The 19,938-nt window shown below is 46.0% G+C and overlaps 1 pseudogene; it reads left to right on the top strand.

Annotated features, from left to right (window-relative positions):
* Positions 1–3,309: 3,309 nt before the first annotated feature.
* LOC104997625 lies at positions 3,310–19,586 on the top strand (annotated as a pseudogene).
* The last annotated feature ends 352 nt before the right edge of the window (positions 19,587–19,938 follow it).

Raw genomic sequence — 19,938 nt, 5'->3', positions numbered from 1 at the left:
GGTAGGTACATGCAGCAAGTCCCTGACTTCGTTGCATGGGCTGTGGTCCAATTCAGTTACAAAGCCTCTGAAGTGCTGTATGCGTCTGTCCTTGCGTGTTCTATCCATCAGTCAGTGTGGGACCTGGGCACTGGTCTACCCTGGGGACAGTGTGCTGGTTAGTGTCAGAGCATATATGCTTGGGTCAGGTGAACCTAGCAGTAGTTCAGAAATGTCCGTATAGTTCTCTTCCTTGGTCTCCATTTTCTCTGCTCTCTCCCTGGCATGTTTTGACTCTCAGGAGCTTCCCTTTCTCATCCACCCCTCTGTACAGCTTTCTGGCTAAGAAACCTCATGCCTTAGTTTTACTTGTTCTGTGTGCAAAGTGCAGACCCACTGCTGGAGGTCATGCTAAGGGAAAACGTGCAACCCAGGGACACTTATTTCATCTCCATGTGTGATATCAAAGTCTCTGGGAATCCTGAGGGACCAAAGAGAAAGCTGCCCAGTGGACTTCAGGATAGTGTCAATGAACACTCTCAGAATAAGATGCTTGTGCAGATCTGCCATAATGTATGTGTAGTGGTCTCTGCAGGGTATCAAGTGCTGGGGTAGGTCACGAAATGTCATTTATAATATGGTCCCATTTTTAGGCATAAATGAGGTTAAATATATTTTGTGCACTATATGTGTGCCTTAGTTTAGACAAAATTCTAAAAAATGGAGAAGATATAGCATTAATGCTAAAGGTGATTTGCCTGATGATAGAATGTGGATGATTGCACTCTCTTTTCTTTGAGGCTCTGGGTTTTCTGATCTCTTCTCCCTGCCATCAACATGCATCACTCACACAGCTAAACAGATGGGAAGCTTTTAAAACTTGGCTTTGTTTGCTGGCATCTTCCTCTCTGGGTGCATGTCTGGGTGAGAAGGGCCCCTGAATCTTCCCATCTTTGTGAAATGCACGTACATTATCTCTCACTAGCAGAGCAGAGATCACAAAAATCCAATCAAAACATCAGTTAGATGGGACACAGACATCCAAGCACAAGGAGAATCTCAGAAAGTGTCAAGAGTCTTGTCTGTGCACCAGCTTTAACATCTCAGCATTTTCATCCGTGAACTAAAATGATCTGAGTGAATAATTCCCAGTTAATTTATACTTGCTTTGAGAATACATTAATTTTCCATTTTAATTAATGATTTCATCCCAGGAGAATTATGTTTTAAAAATGTCTGCCTTTGGCAAATAGTACAACAATTGGGCTCCCCAATGCACAGTGGCTGGGGGGGGAATAGAGCAGGTTGTTCTTTATGGGATATGGGAGGCAGACCTGGGATGTCACCTTGGAGGGGCCTCCATAGGTCTCAGCCCCTTGTTCACTGTTTCCGTCTTCACCTTCTTTACTGGACCTTAAGACAAATGGGGTGAACTAACCACACTAAAAAGATGACATGTCATTTGTCTGCACATGGATTCCATCTAGTTTTATTACTTTTTTATTCACCTTTTTATTCCCGTTCCTCTCGTGCTGTTACAGAATCATAAAACTGTTTGCGTGCTTGCTCGCTCAGTTGCTTCAGTCATGTCCAACTCTTTGTGACCCCAGGGACCATAGCCCACCAGGCTCCTCCGTCCGTGGGATTCTCCAGGCAAGAATATTGGAGAGGGTCGCCATGCCCTCCTCCTGGGGATCTTCCCAACCCAGGGATTGAATTTGCGTCTCCTGCATGGCAGGCGGGTTCTTTACCACTGAGCCACCCAGGAAAGCCTCAAACAGTGTTTACTAGTATCTTAAAATTTTTTTTAATTGAAATTTTACCTTATTTGTGTGTTTATTGAGACTCTTTTGTAAGATTTTGTTTTTAAGAAAATCCCTGAACAGCATTTAATGACTATCTTTTTTTGGAATGTTGTCTTGCAAAATGCCCACTGCTCTTCTGTGGCATATATTTTGAAATAAACACTGATGGCATTGCATTGTGTATTTCATTCTATTTATGACACTGTAGTGTTTTACAGATAATTATGTTTTGAGCAGATGCTCATGTTGCTAAGTGCACAGTGACTCCATTGGTTTTCTCAGGTGCATCGTGCTCAGGGGTAGGAGTGGGTGCCCACCACGTTTCCCCCTCACATCCCCAGGAAGCCTCCAACTCCCAGCTGCCACACACAAACTCAGAGAACATCCTCTTATGTTTCCTGCAGGGACCTGTGTCAGCATCTCCCCAGGCACATGTTGGAGGACAGAGGACAGCGAGCCCCCATTACTGCCTGCTCTCCCCACAGACCACAGGGTCCCTCACACCTGACAATTGGAGTCCCCAGGCTGGGGGAAGACCCTTGGCTGGGAAGTGATATTTCACATTACAGAAACTTCTTCTATAAAGACATATGCAGGTTAGGGTCCAAAGTGCTTGTCCAGACTTATAGCTGACACTTCGGAGAGACAGGACATACCCAAGTCATTCCAAGTAGAATTGTCACATTTAGCAAATAAAATATGGGATGCCAGTGAAGTGTTAATTTCAGATAAATAGCAAGTAATTTTATTCTCAGTATGCCCCATTAGGTTTGTTCCTAAACAGGGTGGGGGGTCTATTAGGAGGAGGATGGCACATGGATGGGGCACCCCTGTGATACTCCCATCAGCCCCTGAATGCAGCCTACCCCTGTGGGTGGGGTGACCACAGTGACAGGAACACTAGAAGAATAAGCACCATAGATGTGCCGTGAAAACCTTCTCCTGCTGCACGTGTCTCCCTGGAAGGTTCTCTGTGAGTGGAGAATGAAGTGTGGCCTGCAGTTGGTGTGGCAGAGAAATGATATTTTCAGTGTGGATGGATGGTTCCTGGACCTGTGTCTTTGCAGACGAGAAGCCAGCAGAGGGGAGGCAGGTGGAGCTGAGGAAGTGCAGGTCTCTGCAGGGCAAGAGGGAGAGGTGGGAGGGGAGTGTTGGAGGGCTTGGCCCAGGGAGAAGAGCAGGTTTGAGCTGGAGGCAAGTGGCAAAGGTGGGTGGAAGCTTCTGGCTGGTGGACACCTGGAGACTTGGAGAAATGCTTTCTTGGGGAGGTCATGGAAGCTCCGCCCCCTTCCCCATACCTTACCCTACACATCTCTTCCATCTGGCTGTTCCTGGTTGTATCCTTTTATAATAAACCACTACTTTAGTTCTTTTAAATCAACTCTGTGTGAACCAGCTTATTTAAACTTTATTTCTGGCAAAACCAATACAATATTGTAAAGTAAAAAAAAATAATAATAAAAAAATTAAAAAAAAAGAAATAAAGTAGATTGAGTTAACACATGAAAAAAAAAAAACCCACTTTATTTCTGCCCTTTCAAGGAGTAAACTGGAATATATTGCAAATGGAGAAGTAGCGGCCATGCAGTTACTCAAGTATCCAGCTTTTGATCAGTATCTCAATTTTATTACTTTGGAAAATGATATGCCTGTATGATACAATCAAAAATGAGGAAATGTTTCATATTGTGCCATTAACAGTTCAGAAATCACAAATGCGGAAATGAAAACTGTTACGAACCGGAATGTTGACAGCCTCTTCTGCTTTTCTGTTATGCTGGGTACTCTTCCTATAATCAGATAATTAGCAGGAACAGCAATGGAAATGAGAGCAGTGAAAATAGATAAGAAGTTTCCGGAACATCTAAGAGATGCCAAAAAATGGTTTTACTACAGGTGATGCGCTGGGAGCTGGCAGCCTCAGCTTTCAAAGCCTTCTTCACTCCTGTTGACAGAAACATGGATCTGGCAACTCCTTTACATCATATTTGGACATATCAATCCTACGCGTGTGATGTAGTGGATTTCCATGTACACAGAGTTAACCTGGAGGAATCTTCAGGAGTGAAAAAGTCCCTGGCTGGTGCTAGTGTGACCTAGAGAAAAAACCAGGAAGTCGTATGATTTAACTCCAGTTGATACATTTTGGCAGAAACGTAAAGGAAGTCCCTTCCCAGAGGTTTGGGAATCAGTTCAGCAAGAACTAGAATCTTAGAGCAGAGCACCAGAAGATGAGGTCAAACGCCTGAGAAGTATGGGACCAGAAGGGAAAGATGAAGGGGCCACGAGGATGCTTCCTGACAACACTGCTCAGGTATCCTCAGCTTTTGGTTCTTTGCCAGAAGACCTTGGAGAGGGGACAAAGACTTACTGATCTCCATAAAATGTTGCCACTGCTGTCTTAGGACATGTAAAGGCACAAAAACTGGATGTATGTTTTGAATATAAAGAAAAAATAATGAGCAAAGCTTTCCTGGGCAAATCTCTTCTAGAAGAAATATCAGACTCTGACGCAGGTAATCCAGGAGATAAATGAGGCATTTCTTATCTATCGTGTAAGTGCACAGCAAACAGCTTCTGAGGCTGATTTGGAGCCACACCAAAAAGCTGGAACTGACGCAGGATGCAACCTTAATTCCTTACAATATATCAAACAGAGGAAGGCTTTTGCTAGGATGGCTTCAGCTCCTGCCATCTCAGGCATTGCCAAACGAGTCCCCAACACAAGATCGCAGTGTATGATGGCAAGAGCGACAAAGGCAGGACAGAAACAGCACAACCTACCTGTCTTCAGGGACATGACGTCAAACGGTGAAACCGATGACTGTAGATATTTTGATCCCAGATGCTGCCAGGCGGTGACGGCTCAGTTCTGAGGAACAAAAATTCATTCCAAGAAGCAATTGTTTTTGTGTTGGGAGAAGGCAACTACATTGAATATCAGAAGCTTGTTGACAACAGAAAGGGAAACGAGGGAAACATGTTTTATAGGCTGCTGCTGACTTTTTCATACTACACAGTTCATGAAACAGCTGTCACAATTTGGGAGAAAAGGAGAGGCCTGGAGTTTAACCATCAGGAGGAGCTCCCCAAACTGCTGTCTGTGCCTCTCCAGACCCAGATCCCATCCCATCAACTGCAGTTTAATTTACAGCTTGAGTTGATGCAGTGAGACTCGGTGCACTGCCCTCTCCCGCCCCCCACTTTGTCATGAGGGTCTTTATTTCCTTCCTGGCAAATCACCCTTTGATTCTTGTTCAGCTTTAATGAGTCCTCCTAACAGTGGTGGTGACATGACAGAATTAATTCCTGACTTGACATTGATGGTTTCCATCTTTGATTCCTTGTATCCCCAGGACACCTCCAGGCACGTTGGTGCCTTAATTCATCTTCGGTGGCTTAACAAAGGGATCACCCTGCGTGGGGGCAGCTCCATGTCACACATCCCACAGTACAGGCCTCATTGGGCCAGGCAGGACCAGGGTTCAGAGCTGCTTTTTAAGGGGCTGTCATCAGGACACCAGGGGTGGGTTCATGTGCCTCACAGGCCTGTGTCAAGCTCCAGCCACTGTCAAGTGGAAGCTGCTGCGATCGCTGTGGACACAAATGGCCCGTATCACATATCTATTGTTTGGACTGTCATTTATTCCCTCTGCTTCCCAAAGAAACCCTGATTTTGCTTTGGGAAACCACACCTTCCCCACCTTGAGTTCTTAGGCATACTTGCTAAATTGCTTTAGTCATGTGCGACTCTTTGTGACACCATGGACTGTAGCTCACAAGGCTCCTTGGTCCATGGGATTCTCCAGGCAAGAATACTGAAGTGGATTGCCATGCCCTCCTCTAGGGGAACTTCCCAACCCAGGGACTAAACCCATGTCTTCTGTAGGCTTCTGCACTGGAGGCAGTTCTTTACTGCTGAGCCACCAGGGAAGCCCTGGGTTCTTATAACACCTTGGGAGTTGGTTTCTCATCGACCCAAGCATTTTACAGTGAGATCTTCATGTTTCCCTGCAGAAAGAGAGTGATTTGGGGACAAGCATTTCCAAAGTCAGAGCATCACAGGCAATGAGAGACAACCCCAGTCACCTTGCTGGGCCATTTGAGGAACAGATGAAAAGTGCATATAAATTCCCCCAGTGCAAGTAAAGTCTAACCTGAGTGGGGATGGGGAGGCCATTGTCCCTCAAGCTGTCTCTGCTCTCGGCAGAAGCTGACTGGCAGGTGTGCTCCTGAAGCCCCACCTCCCAGCTTGGAGCTGCAGGTCACCTGTCTAATAGGCCCCTTTCTTACCTGGGCCAAGGGCTCTCCACATCTGGTCTTGAGCAATCTCTTTGGCTCAGCAGATGGAAAGGCTTCAGAAAATGTCCTTGGAGACAGAATGAATGGAAATTGCCATGAAGCTCTGAGTTAAACCCACTCAGATGCAGACTGTTGCGTGTTCACAGGACTCCTTGTCCTTCCTGGGAGAGACCAGTGGAAACAGACCAAGTGGACGAAGGTGTTTGTGGCCCCATGGAGTGAGAATGTGTTAATGGCCTCATCTGGGAATAACTCCGCTCCTGTGAGCACTCCATCCCCACCTGCTCAACCGTGTCTGCTCTTCTCCCATCTCTCTCACAATTAGATCGTGCAGGATGCCAGCTGCAAAGATGGGGCAGAAGCACTCGGGCAGGAGCACTGATGCTTCCCATGGGAACGAGACACTGACACAATTCCGGCCCCCAGCTCAGTTTTGAGCACTCGATGGAGGGTCAGTGGGGACACAGACATGCTCACTGGTCACGGTTTCATGGCATTCAAGTTCTCTCAGTTTATCAGTCTCCACACTTTAACCTGTCTCACGGAACTTTTCATTTGCTCTTCATTCTGTCAAGAATGTTCTTCCTGAAACATTAACATGTCTGATTCCTTCCTTATCTCCTTCCGTTCTCAGCACAAAAATCAGTTCACAGGGACTTCCCCTGACCCCATGGAAATGATCCTCACATTATCCTCCATCTCACCATTGTTCTTATTCCTGTTGTAGCAGCTGTCACTACCTAAAACCATCTTGGCTTTCTTCTAATTTTATTGTTTGTTGTCTGTTTCCGAAGAGGTCAAGAACCTTGTCATCCTCCACCACCGTTTATCAGCAGTGTCAGGGACACAGAGGATGACGATGAAACTCCCAAGGGCGTGAAGGAACCGATGGATAACCGCTTTCATGAGTCTAATGGAGCAGCTCTGCCGGGTTTTCCTCCTCCAATCTGAAGTTTCCTCCCTTCTCATAGGACTATGGGGGGGAGGGCAACTGTTCCCAAGTGAGGAGGCTGAAGAAAGGGTCAGGACATCACCTGTGGTTTCCCCAACTCGATGCCCCTCCTCCCAGCCCAGCTGTCCCTCTCCCTCCTCATCTCTCCATCTGTCCTCTGCTTCTCCCATCTCCTCCCAGCTCAGCTACTCCCAGGACTCGGGTAAGCAGCCCCTTGGCCCATCCTGAAGTGACTGAACCTTTGCCTTTGAACCCACCCTCCAGGTTCAAGATGATGTCAGACCCAGAACAGCCTCCTCAGCTCAGGGCAAACCCTACTTCTTGGTAGAGAAAACACAATTGGTTTTGTTCCTCCACGGCTCTAAAGCAAATTTGACATTTGTTACACTGCACATAACCATTTCTCCCAAAGCATGCTCAGATGGCACAGATTTCTAAGGCATCAACTCAAGTGTGTAAAATAACATGATTCTTTTATAACTAAATATAGTTTCTCTCTAGAGCCCTCACTCTGCTTAATGGCAGGCAACAGTAGACTCAGTTCCAGGTGAATGGCATCAATGCGGAATATCTAGACAGTAGGGGATTTTTCTTCTTCTCCTTGTGGGTGCCTCTAAGCGGGCTCACATGGGGTGGAGGTGGGACTCCAGCCACCACATCCCTGGCTAATACCTGCTGATGGTTCTCATCCCCGTCCGGGGTCTGCTCCTACAGTACTGTCTCAGTGTGCATGGTGTCACAGCCCCTGCCTCAGCACAGCTCTCCTCATGCCCCGTCCCTTGCTTTGCTGTAGGACTTTATCTTATAAGGGACGTGGGTGCATCATGTTCTCCTCCACATACAGGGAGGTGAGGGCCCAAAGGGTTTCTCGTGGGTCCCCTTTGCCCTGAGGCTCCATCAGCCACCTCCTCTCTCTGTGAGCCACAGCCCTCACTCTGGCTGTGGGGAGTCCTGTGCGGTCACTGCTCCCAGTATCCCAGGCAGGAAGCAAATCCAATTCTCCTCTGTGTTCAGATTCCTGATTTATCTGGGGTGCCTGACACTCTCCATTTCAGAGCTGACGTTGTGGAGGTTGGGTGCAAGGCCCCTTCTCGTGTCTCTCATCTTTTTTCTGGATTATTCTCTTCCCCAACCCAGAGTAATCTTGACCTATTTGGTCTGAGAAGCAACTGTCTCTGAAGGTATTCTCCCAAGGTTCTCTGCATTACGGCAGGATGATGTACTTGAGACAAGTCTCTTATATACAGTAATATTACTCCTTAGTTCTCTGATCCTCCTACAGGACTTCCCCTGGAGCAAAAGCCTCTAGCACAATGACCAGGTGTGGGAGCATGGTGGTAAAAGAGAAGCCCAGGGCAAAAATATCCTGCCACTGGGATATCAGTGACCTTCCCAATGTGGAATTATAAGCCCTAAAAACTGCTCTGGGGTGACCCAGCACCTGACCCAGGGCTGATTCCCCCCTACTCCCCCTGATCCCCAGGCCCAAGCCCCAGCTCAGAAGGTACCTTGATGTGGAATAGATGCTGCCTGGGGAGCATCCAGACAGTGTCATGAGTCTGGTCATGGGGTCCCCAGGCCTCCTTGGAAGGGGTGGGAGCAGTGGGAGGCCCCAGGCTCCTCGGAGCATGTGGAAGGGGCAGAGACCGACAGGGACCTTGGAGAAGCCCTGGGGAAGGAGGAGTAATCACAGAGACCTGCAAGGACCAGTCTGAGGGACTCATGGGAGTGATGACATCCCTGTGATGTCATTACTTTGTCATCACAAAGTGATGACATTGTGCTCTTCTTCCAGAATGTCACGGCATCTTGTGACCCCACATCAGTCAGCATCTCGGATAGTGATTTGAACTGATCAGGCAGAAAGTGAGTGTATGTATAGGGTCCTGGGATGAGCACTCAATGGTCAAGAGGATGGAAGGTCAGGGCTGGAACAATGACCTGATAGGGCCAGATGCAGACCCGGCCACCTTTGCTGCCACTGCCCAGCCCCTGGCATCCTGGATGCAGGGGCATGGGAAGGGGCTTGAGTGTTCTGATTCAGCTCATAATTATATGTCTGGAAATTTGCCAATCACATGAATGTATTCCAAAGGTCTTGAATACAAACAAGGAAAAAAGGTGCCCACACCACCTTCGCAGAACTTAGAATACCAGGGAAGAAAGGGAAGGGGATCCTCGATGGGCTGAACTGACATCTCCACCAAAGACACAAAGGGGAGACTCAAAAAGAATGCGCTTCAGTTATGCAAAAGTGAAAGTGAAAGTGTTAGTCACTGAGTCCTGTATGACTCTATTGTGACTCCCATGGACTGTAGCCTTCCAGGCTCCTCTGTCCATGGGATTCTCCAGGCAAGAATACTGGAGTGGATTGCCATGCCCTCCTCCAGGGGATCTTTCCGACCCAGGGATTGAACCTGAGTCTTCTGCATTGCTGCCAGATTCTTTACTGTCTGAGCCACCAGGGAATCCCTTACGGAAAGGCAGCCCTAAATGGTATTTTCTAGCACACCTAAGATCATAGATTGAGATCCATACTTAATGTACTTTATATCCCAAGCCAACAAACTGGAAAATTCTTAAAGAGATGGGAATACCAGACCACTTGACCTGCTTCCAGATAAATCTGTATGCAGGTCAAGAAGCAACAGTAGGAACTGGAGATGGAACAACAGACTGGTTCCAAATCGGGAAAGGAGTACGTCAAGGCTGTATATTGTCACCCTGCTTATTTAACTTATATGCAGAGTACATCATGAGAAACACTGGGCTGGATGAAGCACAAGCTGGAATCAAGATTGCTGGGAGAAATATCAATAACCTCAGATATGCAGATGACACCACCTTTATGGCAGAAAGCGAAGAACTAAAGAGTCTCTTGATGAAAGTGAAAAAGAGTGAAAAAGTTGGCTTAAAACTCAACATCCAGAAAAGCAAGATCATGGCATCTGGTCCCATCACTTCATGGCACATAGATGGGGAAACAATAGAAACAGTGAGAGACTTTATTTTTGGGGGCTCCAAAATCACTGCAGATGGTGACTGCAGCCATAAAATTAAGACATGTGCTCCTTGGAAGAAAAGCTATGACTAACCCAGACAGCATATTAAACAGTAGAGACATTACTTTGCCAACAAAGGTCCGTCTCGTCAAAGCCATGGTTTTTCCAGTAGTCATGTATGGATGTGAGAGTTGGACTATAAAGAAAGCTGAGTGCCAAAGAATTGATGCTTTTGAACTGTGGTGTTGGAGAAGACTCTTGAGAGTCCCTTGGACTGCAAGGAGATCAAACCAGTCCATCCTAAAGGAAATCAGTCCTGAATATTCATTAGAAAGATTGATGCTGAAGCTGAAACTGCAATACTTTGTCCACCTGATGCGAAGAACTGACTCATTGGAAAAGACCCTGATGCTGGGAAAGATTGAAGACAGGAGGAGAAGGGGACGACAGAGGATAAGATGGTTGGATGGCATCACCAACGTGATGGACATGAGTTTGAGTAGGCTCCGGGAGTTGGTGATGGACAAGGAAGCCTGGCATACTGCAGTCTATGGGGTTGCAAAAAGCTGGACATGACTGAGCAACTGAGCTGAACTGAACTGATCCCAAGCCAGCCATTGTGACAGACTGAGCCTAGCCCAGAATCCCAGCTCCCTGGACAAGTGCTCCCTCGTGACCTTCTGGACACAGAGCCCATATGGAAGCTCCAGAAACATAACTGCTCTTTAGGGAATCTAGAGCAACTGCTATTTTCAGCTGCTGAAAGACTGCAGGGTCACTGCCCAGGGGAGGACCATTAACTTGAGTGAAGAGGGAGAATCCCAGAGAAGTTTTCCCAAGTCCCTGTGGAGGCTGAGGGCAGGTTTGTTGGGACAGTGAGGATATATCCTCCCCTACTTAGCAGATCCTGCTGGGGCCCCTGCCCCTTACTCTGGAGGAAATGCCTGTAGACCTTATGAACATAACAATGGCATCATATGTGGGTTAAGACTCATCCCCTTAGCCCCTGTGACTCTGCAGTTTGCACAATTTCCAATCAGTCTGACTGGGCTTCTAGTCCATTCTTGGTGTCTATCTAGGGCTTCCCTAGTGGCTTAGCTGGTAAAGGATTGGCCTGCAATGTGGGAGACCTGGATTGGGAAGATCCCCTGGAGAAGGGAACAGCTACTCACTCCAGTATTCTAGCCTGGAGATTTCCATGGACCATATAGTCCCTGGGGTCACAAAGAATCAGACACGACTGAGTGACTTTCACTTCACTTCATCTTGGGTTCTCTTGAACTCCTTGGCTGGGAGCCTGGGGCTGAGGGTGCTCTTTTTTGCTCCCCTTAAGGAGGGGCAGCACAGTGGGGTTTGGGGGAGTGAAGAGAAAATGGCAGAAAGGAGAAGGAAGCTGCCTGAGTCACTTCCAGGGCCCCAGTTGGTTGCTAAACATTGTCCTAGCCCCCATTCCTCACCCTGGGCAGTGGGAGATGGTGGGTCTGAGCTAGGGAGGGCCCTGTGGCCAGGCTCCCCACATCCTGTGTAAGGGCTGTGGGGCCATCGTAGTCTCTCAGCTACTCAGATGGACCCTTAGATGTACACATACACATGTGTGCAGATGTACACATGCTGTACAAGGGGTGGGTGGACTGGGGCAGGCAGTGATCGAGAAACCCTCTGGAAATATTATCGGGGAACTGAGTTGAGGGCCTATTTTATGAAAGAAACACATCACAACAGAGGTCAGATATCAGCTCCCTCTGAATTTACATGGGACAGTGACGGGATTTCCCTGTGCAGAAAGTCAGGGGACTCTGGAGCTAGACCACCTGGGCTCATGCCCTACCCCCTTACCGGCCCTGTGCTTTACTGGGGGTCTTTGTGTCCCGGTTTCCACATCTATAGGAGGCGGGTGGAAGCATCACCTACCCCACAGAACCGCTGGGAGGATCAATGAGGTCATTCACAGGACATTTAATTACCACTTGGGGGCGACAGACTGTGTTCCATTAATGTCCACCATTATTATCTGATGCTTTTACTTCACAAGGAAAGAAGAAAGTAAAGATGGAAAACAAGGGGCTCAGAGGAGTCTGTGTGCCTCAGCATGTGAGCAGGGGCACGAATAAGAGTGGCTTAAACAAAACGGGGAATTTCTGTTATCTACAAGCCGTGGCCTGTTACGTGGAACGCTGTGCACTGACCCCACCATCTAAGGCCCCAGATCCACGTCGTTGCTCCACCAGCCCTGGTAGATCCTCGTCCTCCTCAAGATCCAAGATGGCAACACACGCGTCGACTTCCATCCCGGGAAAAGGAAAGGATGGTGGGAGGTGGGGGATTAGGGATGGTGGTGGTGGTGGAGGAGGGGTAAAGGTGTCGATCTTTAGAGGCAAACCGGAAGTAGTACCCGTAATTTCCTCTTTAATATCATTGGCTACAACTTGGTCATGCGACCATACCTTGCTGCAAGGGAGGCTGGGAACTATAGTCTATCCTGGAAGAACTGGGATCTAGCTGAACCTTGAGGGTGCTACCGTTCCTGCACAAAGCACGTGAATGAACTTTGGGGACAGTCACTGTCACAGAGGTCCGCCCAGAGGATGTTTCCAAGCCTTGAGAGTGCTTTCCTTTTATAACTAAATAATTCAAGATAAATTAGAGTAAATTTGAGAGAGTCAGTTCAGCTGGGTACAGTGATCCCCCAACAAGATTAGGACGCAAACTCAGATGATTTCAAACAAGCAAAATTACAGGTCCATGAGATCCATAAATAACTGGATGATACAGATTTAAAATTTCAAAACAAAAAGGCAACAGCAAGTTCCATAGAGAAGGGAGATGCAAACTGCTTTTTATTTAATAAAACATTTATACCATGGCAGCCAGGAGAGTCCACAAGGAACGCTTGATGATATTTTAAGTAGTTTTTGTGCTGCTCCACTTTCTTTAACAGTCATTACTTTTATTATTTGTCACAGTGACAAGCCATTTAATGCATTTCATAAAATCCATGTGTCAACTGTCTTTTCTCTCAATGCCAATCTAAAGACATTGTTTCCTGGAACAGTCCTTCACTTCCATGATCTCTGACACCACCTGGGGAAGCTTCTTGTGGGCAAGACAGGATTCTGTGTCCAAATACTTACAGAGTTCTAATCATCAAGACATGAGACCCCTCTTCTCAACATGCACCAGACCCAGGCTCCATGCAGGGAAGCACCATTAGAAAGGAGTATTAGGATGCAGAACTAGTCTAACTCCTGTCTTGCTGAGACATTTAAAAATGAACATTCCCCGTATTTGTACACTCACAAGTCAATGCTCACTACTGTGGAAGGTCAAATCTCTTTTTGTGGGTGATTTATGGGCAAAATAACCTCTAACTTGCCTTTCATTTCTAGGAACAGTTGTCCACCTGAGTGTCAGATAAACGTGTTTCAACAATACAGTCTAGGTATGCAATAATGTATTTTCAGTACTCAGCCATCCACCTCATCTTTCTGAAAGAGCACTGACATTTATGCTAGAGACACCTGAATCTGTCTTTGAGAGACAGCTCCTGAAAGGGCTCCAGGAAGACTGATACACAGACACCTGTGCCCAAATCTGGGATGATGATCAAGAAATTAAAAACACAGGGATACATTTTTAAAATTGGAGTATAGTTGCTTTACATTGTTGTGTAAGTTTCTGCTATAAAGTGAATCAGCCATATGTATACATATGGCTCCTCTTTGGATTTCTTTCCCATTTAGGTCACCACAGAGCACTGTGTAGAGTTCCCTGTGCTATACAGTAGGTTTGCATTAGTTACCTATTTTATACAGAATTGTGTATATACATCAATCTCCCAATTCATCCAATGCCCAACTTCCCCTTTGGTATCCATACATTTGTTCTCTTTGTCTGTGTCTCTCCTGCTTTGCAAGTAAGATCATCTTTACCATTTTCTAGATTCCACATATATGCATTAATATACAATATTTGTTTTTCTCTTTCTGACTTCACTCTGTATGCCAGTCTCTAGGTCCATCTCCATCTCTGCAAATGACACAATTTTGTACCTTTTTGTAGCTAATATTCCTTTGTATATATGAACCACATCTTTATCCATTCCTCCGTTAACGGATATTTAGGTGCTTCCATATCCTGGCTATTGTAAACAGTGTTACAAACACCTCAATGCATGTGTCTTTTCCAATTACTGTTTGTGTGTGTGTGTATTTATTCAGGAATGGAATTTCTGGGTCTATTTTTAGTTTTTTGAGAAACTTACAAACCTGGTGGCTCAGCAGTAAAGAATCTGCCTACGGTGCAGGGGACTATCTGCAATACAGGAGACATGGGTTTGATCCCTGGTTCTGGAAGATCATCTGAAGAAAGAAATGGCAACCCACTCCAGTATTGTTGCTTGGGACCTTCCATGGTCAGAGGAGCCTGGTAGGTACAGTCAATGAGGTCACAAAAGTCAGACACGACTTAACAAGTAAACCACAGTGGCTGCACTGATTTATATTCCCACCAACAATGTACAAGGGTTCTCTTCTTCACATCCTTGCCAATATTTGTGTTCTTTTTGATGATAGCACTCTGACTGGTGTGAAGTGATATCTCTTTGTGGTTTTGACTTGCATTTCTCTGATGATTAGTGATGTTGAGCATCTTCTCATGTGCCTGTTGACCATCTGCATTTCCTCTTTGCTAAAATGTTTATTCATGTGTTCTGATGATTTTTAAATTGAGTTTTTTTCAGTGTTGAGTTGCGTGAGTTATTTATATATGTTGGATATCAATACCTCATCAGTCATATCATTTGCAAATATTTTATCCCATTCAATAGATTATCTTTTTGTTTTGTCTATGGTTTCCTTTGCTGTGCAAAAGCTTCTAAGTTTAATTTAGGTCCCACTTACTTATTTTTGCTTTTATTTCCTTTAAGAGATGGATCAAAAGTACTGTGATTTATGTCAAAGACTCTTCTATCTATGTTGTTTTCCAGTAGGAGTTTTAGAGTATTGGTTTTACATTTAGGACTTTTACTCATTTTGAGTTTATTTTTGTGTATGGTATTATAGGATGTTCTAATTTCATTCTTGTACATGTAGCTGTCTGGTTTTCGCACCACTTATTAAAGAGACTGTCTTCTCTCCATTGTATTTTCTTGCCTCCTTTGTCATAGATTAATTGACTATAAGTGCATGACTTTATTTCTGGGCTTTCTATCCTATTGTCTGGTTTTGTACCAGTACTGTGTTGATTACTGTAGCTTTGTAATATAGTCTAAAGTCAAGGAGCATGATTCTTTCAGCTCTGTTCTTTATTAAGATTGTTTTGGCCATTCTGGAGTCTTTTTTGTTTCCATATAAAATTTAAAATTATTTATTCAATTTCTATGAAAAATAGATTTTCTATGAAAATCTATAGACTGCCTTGGTTAAGTACCTTCTTTTTCCTCTATGTTTATACATATTTATTCTGTTCCTTCCCACTTCAGGGGCTAGCAAGAGTGGGAAGTCTACCCCTGGGATCATCTGAATGACAAGTGAGAAAGCAATGTTTCTGGAAGCCAGGGACAGCTGTTGCCTGGAGAAGGCATCTATGTGTAGGGTCTGTGACCTTAGAATAATACAGTGTCTGCCAGAGCCACAGGCAAGCAGGACAGAAGCAGAATACCCCTGCTTTTCTCTCCTGCCACCCTCCAATCTCCTGCCACTGAACCCAACCTGAAGGTGAAGAAGTGCTTTGAGACAGAGCTGGGACCAGTTTTTCTAGATCTATCAGGTCAGGAAAGAGTGAAGGGTGGAATTCTTAAGACACAGAGAATACCTAGTTCAGAACCCTACCTTGTCCTTGAACAACAAATGCCCTCTTGACCTCTGGCATGTGAAATTGTGTTTCTGTTGCCTGAAACCAAGAGATCTGACAATTTAGTCTATTTCCATGACTGTCTCCCTATTGAGAAGACAATCTCAATCTCCTTATTGAGCTGTAATTTCTGAAGGGCTATACCTAGCCCAGGGCTTGGTATATAGTAAGTGCTCAGCAACATTTATTGAATGGCTGGTTGGACAATAAAATTTGGATGGACAATCAAATCTAAGGCAGTGGCTATGACATCCTTTATAGATTTGCAGGATGGTTGACAATACTTTACCTGGTTGCATCACCAGTCCTTAGGTGAAAAGAGCATCTTTTATCTCTATTGTTTGTTATAATAGAGTGAGGGAAGAGGCTGGGGAAGCTGTCACAGAGCTTCTTTTATAGAGGCTACTGCTCAACAGTGTACTGGGCTTTTGGCATCATTCAATCAATATTTTGAAAGATGAAAGGGACATGAGTGACTGCTTCTATTCTAATAAGAAGTCATGCTCCATCTCCTACACAATTATCACTCCAGCTATGACCTCTGAAGGGCAGTGGGTCACCCACATGGCTCCTAGTTTTCCTTGGGAACATCATGACACAGTGGCTTCTCATTTCATTGCCCCTCCAAGACAAGCACTTGTTCCTCTCTGCAACACTTCAGTTTATTCCAGTGAAGTGCACTTGTGGAGCATCACTGTGGACAGAGCTCTTTCAGAATTGTTTCACACTTCCAGCTCCATGTCCCTTTTCATCAGTTTAACCAGTGCTGATTCCCCTACCTCAAGTGTCTGCTTCTGTGAGACCTCAGAGCATCTTGAGAGGCCAATTAAAATCTGGGAAGACATGAGATGTTGCCTGTGTACTGATGTGGATGATGAATGGGTTCCAGGCACAGAGGGGGAAAAGCCCTTCAGACCAAATCAAGATCTCTGGTGTCCACTCCAACCAGACTGTGTTTGCATTTCAAAGGCATTTGGAGTAGATATTTCCAGAACTGTTGGTCTGCTTTTCAAGTGCAGATGACAGTTCATGCTCTAGCTCTTCTTCCTTGGGACACATTAGGTCAAATTTGTGGACATTAACCAAGCTGTGTGAACAGGCATTAACCAGGTTTCATGCTCTGTTACTAACCAGGTTGGGTGCCTGATTGTAAGACTCCAGACTCTAGCCCAGCTGCTCACAAGAAGATATTTAGGTGAGTTCCCAGACATTGGGTAAGCTTTGTCTTCAAGTATTTGCCAGATTGGGTCAAAGATAACTAGTCCGACTGAGTTTCTAAGCATTATCCAACCTCAGCCTGCCAAAATTTCTTGGGATTATTTCCCAATAACTAGCTGGGGTACCAATTCAGACATCCAGCTAATTCATTCCCTAATCATTAACCAGGCTAGATCTCTAGGTGTGAGCCAATCTCAGGCCCTGGACATCAGCCACCTACTTGGATGGAATACAAACCTACCCCCTTGAAAATGGGCCGGCTGCTCCTAATGCTGCTGGGTGTCATGCCTGTGATGCTGGAGAAGCACTGCCGGAGAGCTGGAAATGGATAGACCAATCCATGCAGCTTCAGGGCAAAAGTTGGGAGAAACACCAAGAGCCCATGAATAGGTGGCCTGGATGCTCTGGAGAGTTTACAACTTTGTCACCAAGGGAGTATTGGTCATTCTCAAGTTGAGTCTCAGCTGGTCAAGGTGTCTGGAGATCCCAGCCTAATCCTCCCAGGTGATTTCCCTAACAGTGATTGTGTTTGCTGGGGAAGACTCTGTAAGCTTGGATAGCCTGTGACCCAGTCTCGCCCTCCCCTGTGCAGGATTAGCAATAACCTCTAACCCATACTCTGCTGCAGGAAGGATGCTTCTGCAGAGAAATAAACATGATCGAACCCCAGCAGATTTCAGTAGGAACCCTCCTGGCACATCCTGCTTTTGTGCATTAAGTGAGATAATTTGCACTCATCACAGAACCCAAAGCTGAGCTCAGCTCAGGACTGATTCTAAGAGCTGCCAAGGGTTAAGTATCTCCTCATAAAGACACGTGGTCAACCTGGCAAAAGCTCTAAAGCCACAAATCCTGGGACCAAATCTCCCATCTTGCTTTCCTCTGGACTGTCAGCTGGCCCAGTCAAGGGGTTACTGGGAAAAACATGGATTCATAGAGGTTTTGCCTGGATGATTTTGGAAGGTATCATTCCAGGTTTCTTCATATGCGAGAGACAGGAAACTCAATTCAAGCCACATTAAAGAAGATAGGAGATTTATGACTTGTCTAACTCAAAAGAATGAACAGAATCAGGAAAACTTGGGCCCAGGGCTTCAAATGATAAATGAAGATCTAGTTTTCTCACTTGATTGGTGGCTTTATTTCTTCTGTCTTAGTTTTTATAATGGCAGGTCCTCCCTGAGGGTACCTCTGTATTAGTTTATTTAAGGACAGTCCCTTTATTAGTTTATGTAATGACAGCCCTGCATTAGTTTATATAATGGCAGTCTCTGTATCCATTTATGCAACAGTTCTTCCTATGTCAGTTTATGTAACATCAACTCCTCTATTAGTTTTTATAATGGCAACCCCCCCTCCCCAACCCCTGCCACTAGTTCATGTAATGACAGCCCTGTAATGGGCCTCTTTCAGCAGGTTGCTCCATCTCCAGCTCACATCCCCCCAGGCTGAGATCCTGCAGGAAAGGGCCTTATTCTTATTGGACGCATATGAGTCACATGCACATTCTGAACCATTTAGGTGAGCCCCCAGGGACTCAGGGCTCAGACTGGTCAGGTTAGGCAATGTGGACGGTTAACAGAGCAGGGTAGGAGCCTGGCTTCCACAGTGCAGGAGCTGAACACTGGCTCTTCTCATGTCCTCTCTTGTCTGCTTGAGCTCCTGGTAAATCAGGAGATCACAAGGAAGTTGAGGCCTCATTCTTATATCTTTACAAGGAAACAGTGCAGCTTCTTGCTCTCCAGGCTTTCTGGACCCTGTGTGGGCAACAGACTCCAGAACAGAACCACTGGAACCTGAGGACCCCACCCAGGGAGAAGTGTGGACCAAAGGGACTGGATGGGAATCAGAGCTCTGTCCCAGTGGGGAGTGAGGGGTCTTGGGCAGCCCTGGTCCCTGGGTCCTAAGAATTCCCTTGAAGGAGACATGACTTCGATCAGAAGCTCATGTTTTGGACATTGTGTGAGTGATACACAGCTGATTCTTTGTTGACTGTTAACACAGGTTGGTGTTGTTCAGTGGCTTGCACTGCTGCACTGCTTTGGATCATTCATCCCACCTCTCACCATTCTTATAGCACAAATGGCCTTGTGAAGGGTCAGGGTATTACCAAGTTCACTCCAGGTGAGACCAGAGGGCCAGACCTGGCCAGAGTCATATCCTGTAAGGGAGTGAGTGTCAGACACCAGGTCACAGAAGAGTGTCTCAAGGGGTCTGAGCAGGAGGTCCCATGGAGCTTACATTTCACAGTGAAAACTCTTACCTAGTGAAATTGGGTTTGTTATCAGCCCAAGGATCTTAAAATGTCTCTGATTGTGGGTGGTATGGCCAGGTTCTGAGTGTGGGCCCCTCTATTCCCAGTTGTTCTTTGATGAAAACGCAGCACCTGCTGGATTGAAGGACAAGATGCCTCCTTATGGGCTGCAGATGAAGACCAACACCCTGCAGGAGAACGTGGGATGTGTGGATGCAGATTAGAGGACATGTGAGGATCCAGGATATGATGTGGGACGTAATGTTCTGACTGACGGCGTGGGACATGGTGATCCGGGATCGACATGTACGGATCCATGAGGTAACATGTGACCTGCGGATTCAGGATATGACGGCAGATGTGGGATCCTGAAAGTGATGTGTGACTTGCAGATCTGACAGACAGTGTTGGATGTGATCAGGGAGGTGATGTGACACATATGTATCCAAGAAATAACGAGATCTACAAGTTCAGGATATGACTCCTGGTGTGTGAATCCTGGAGATGATGTGTGCTGTGGAGATCAGACATGTGTGCTGTTGGTGCCAGACATGTGTTCAGGAAGTGACATGGGGC

This window comes from Bison bison, unplaced genomic scaffold (genome assembly GCF_000754665.1).
Source record: "Bison bison bison isolate TAMUID 2011002044 unplaced genomic scaffold, Bison_UMD1.0 scf7180017864312, whole genome shotgun sequence".
In the NCBI taxonomy this organism is placed as follows: Eukaryota; Metazoa; Chordata; class Mammalia; order Artiodactyla; family Bovidae; genus Bison; species Bison bison.
This window is presented reverse-complemented; position numbering and strand designations above follow the sequence as displayed.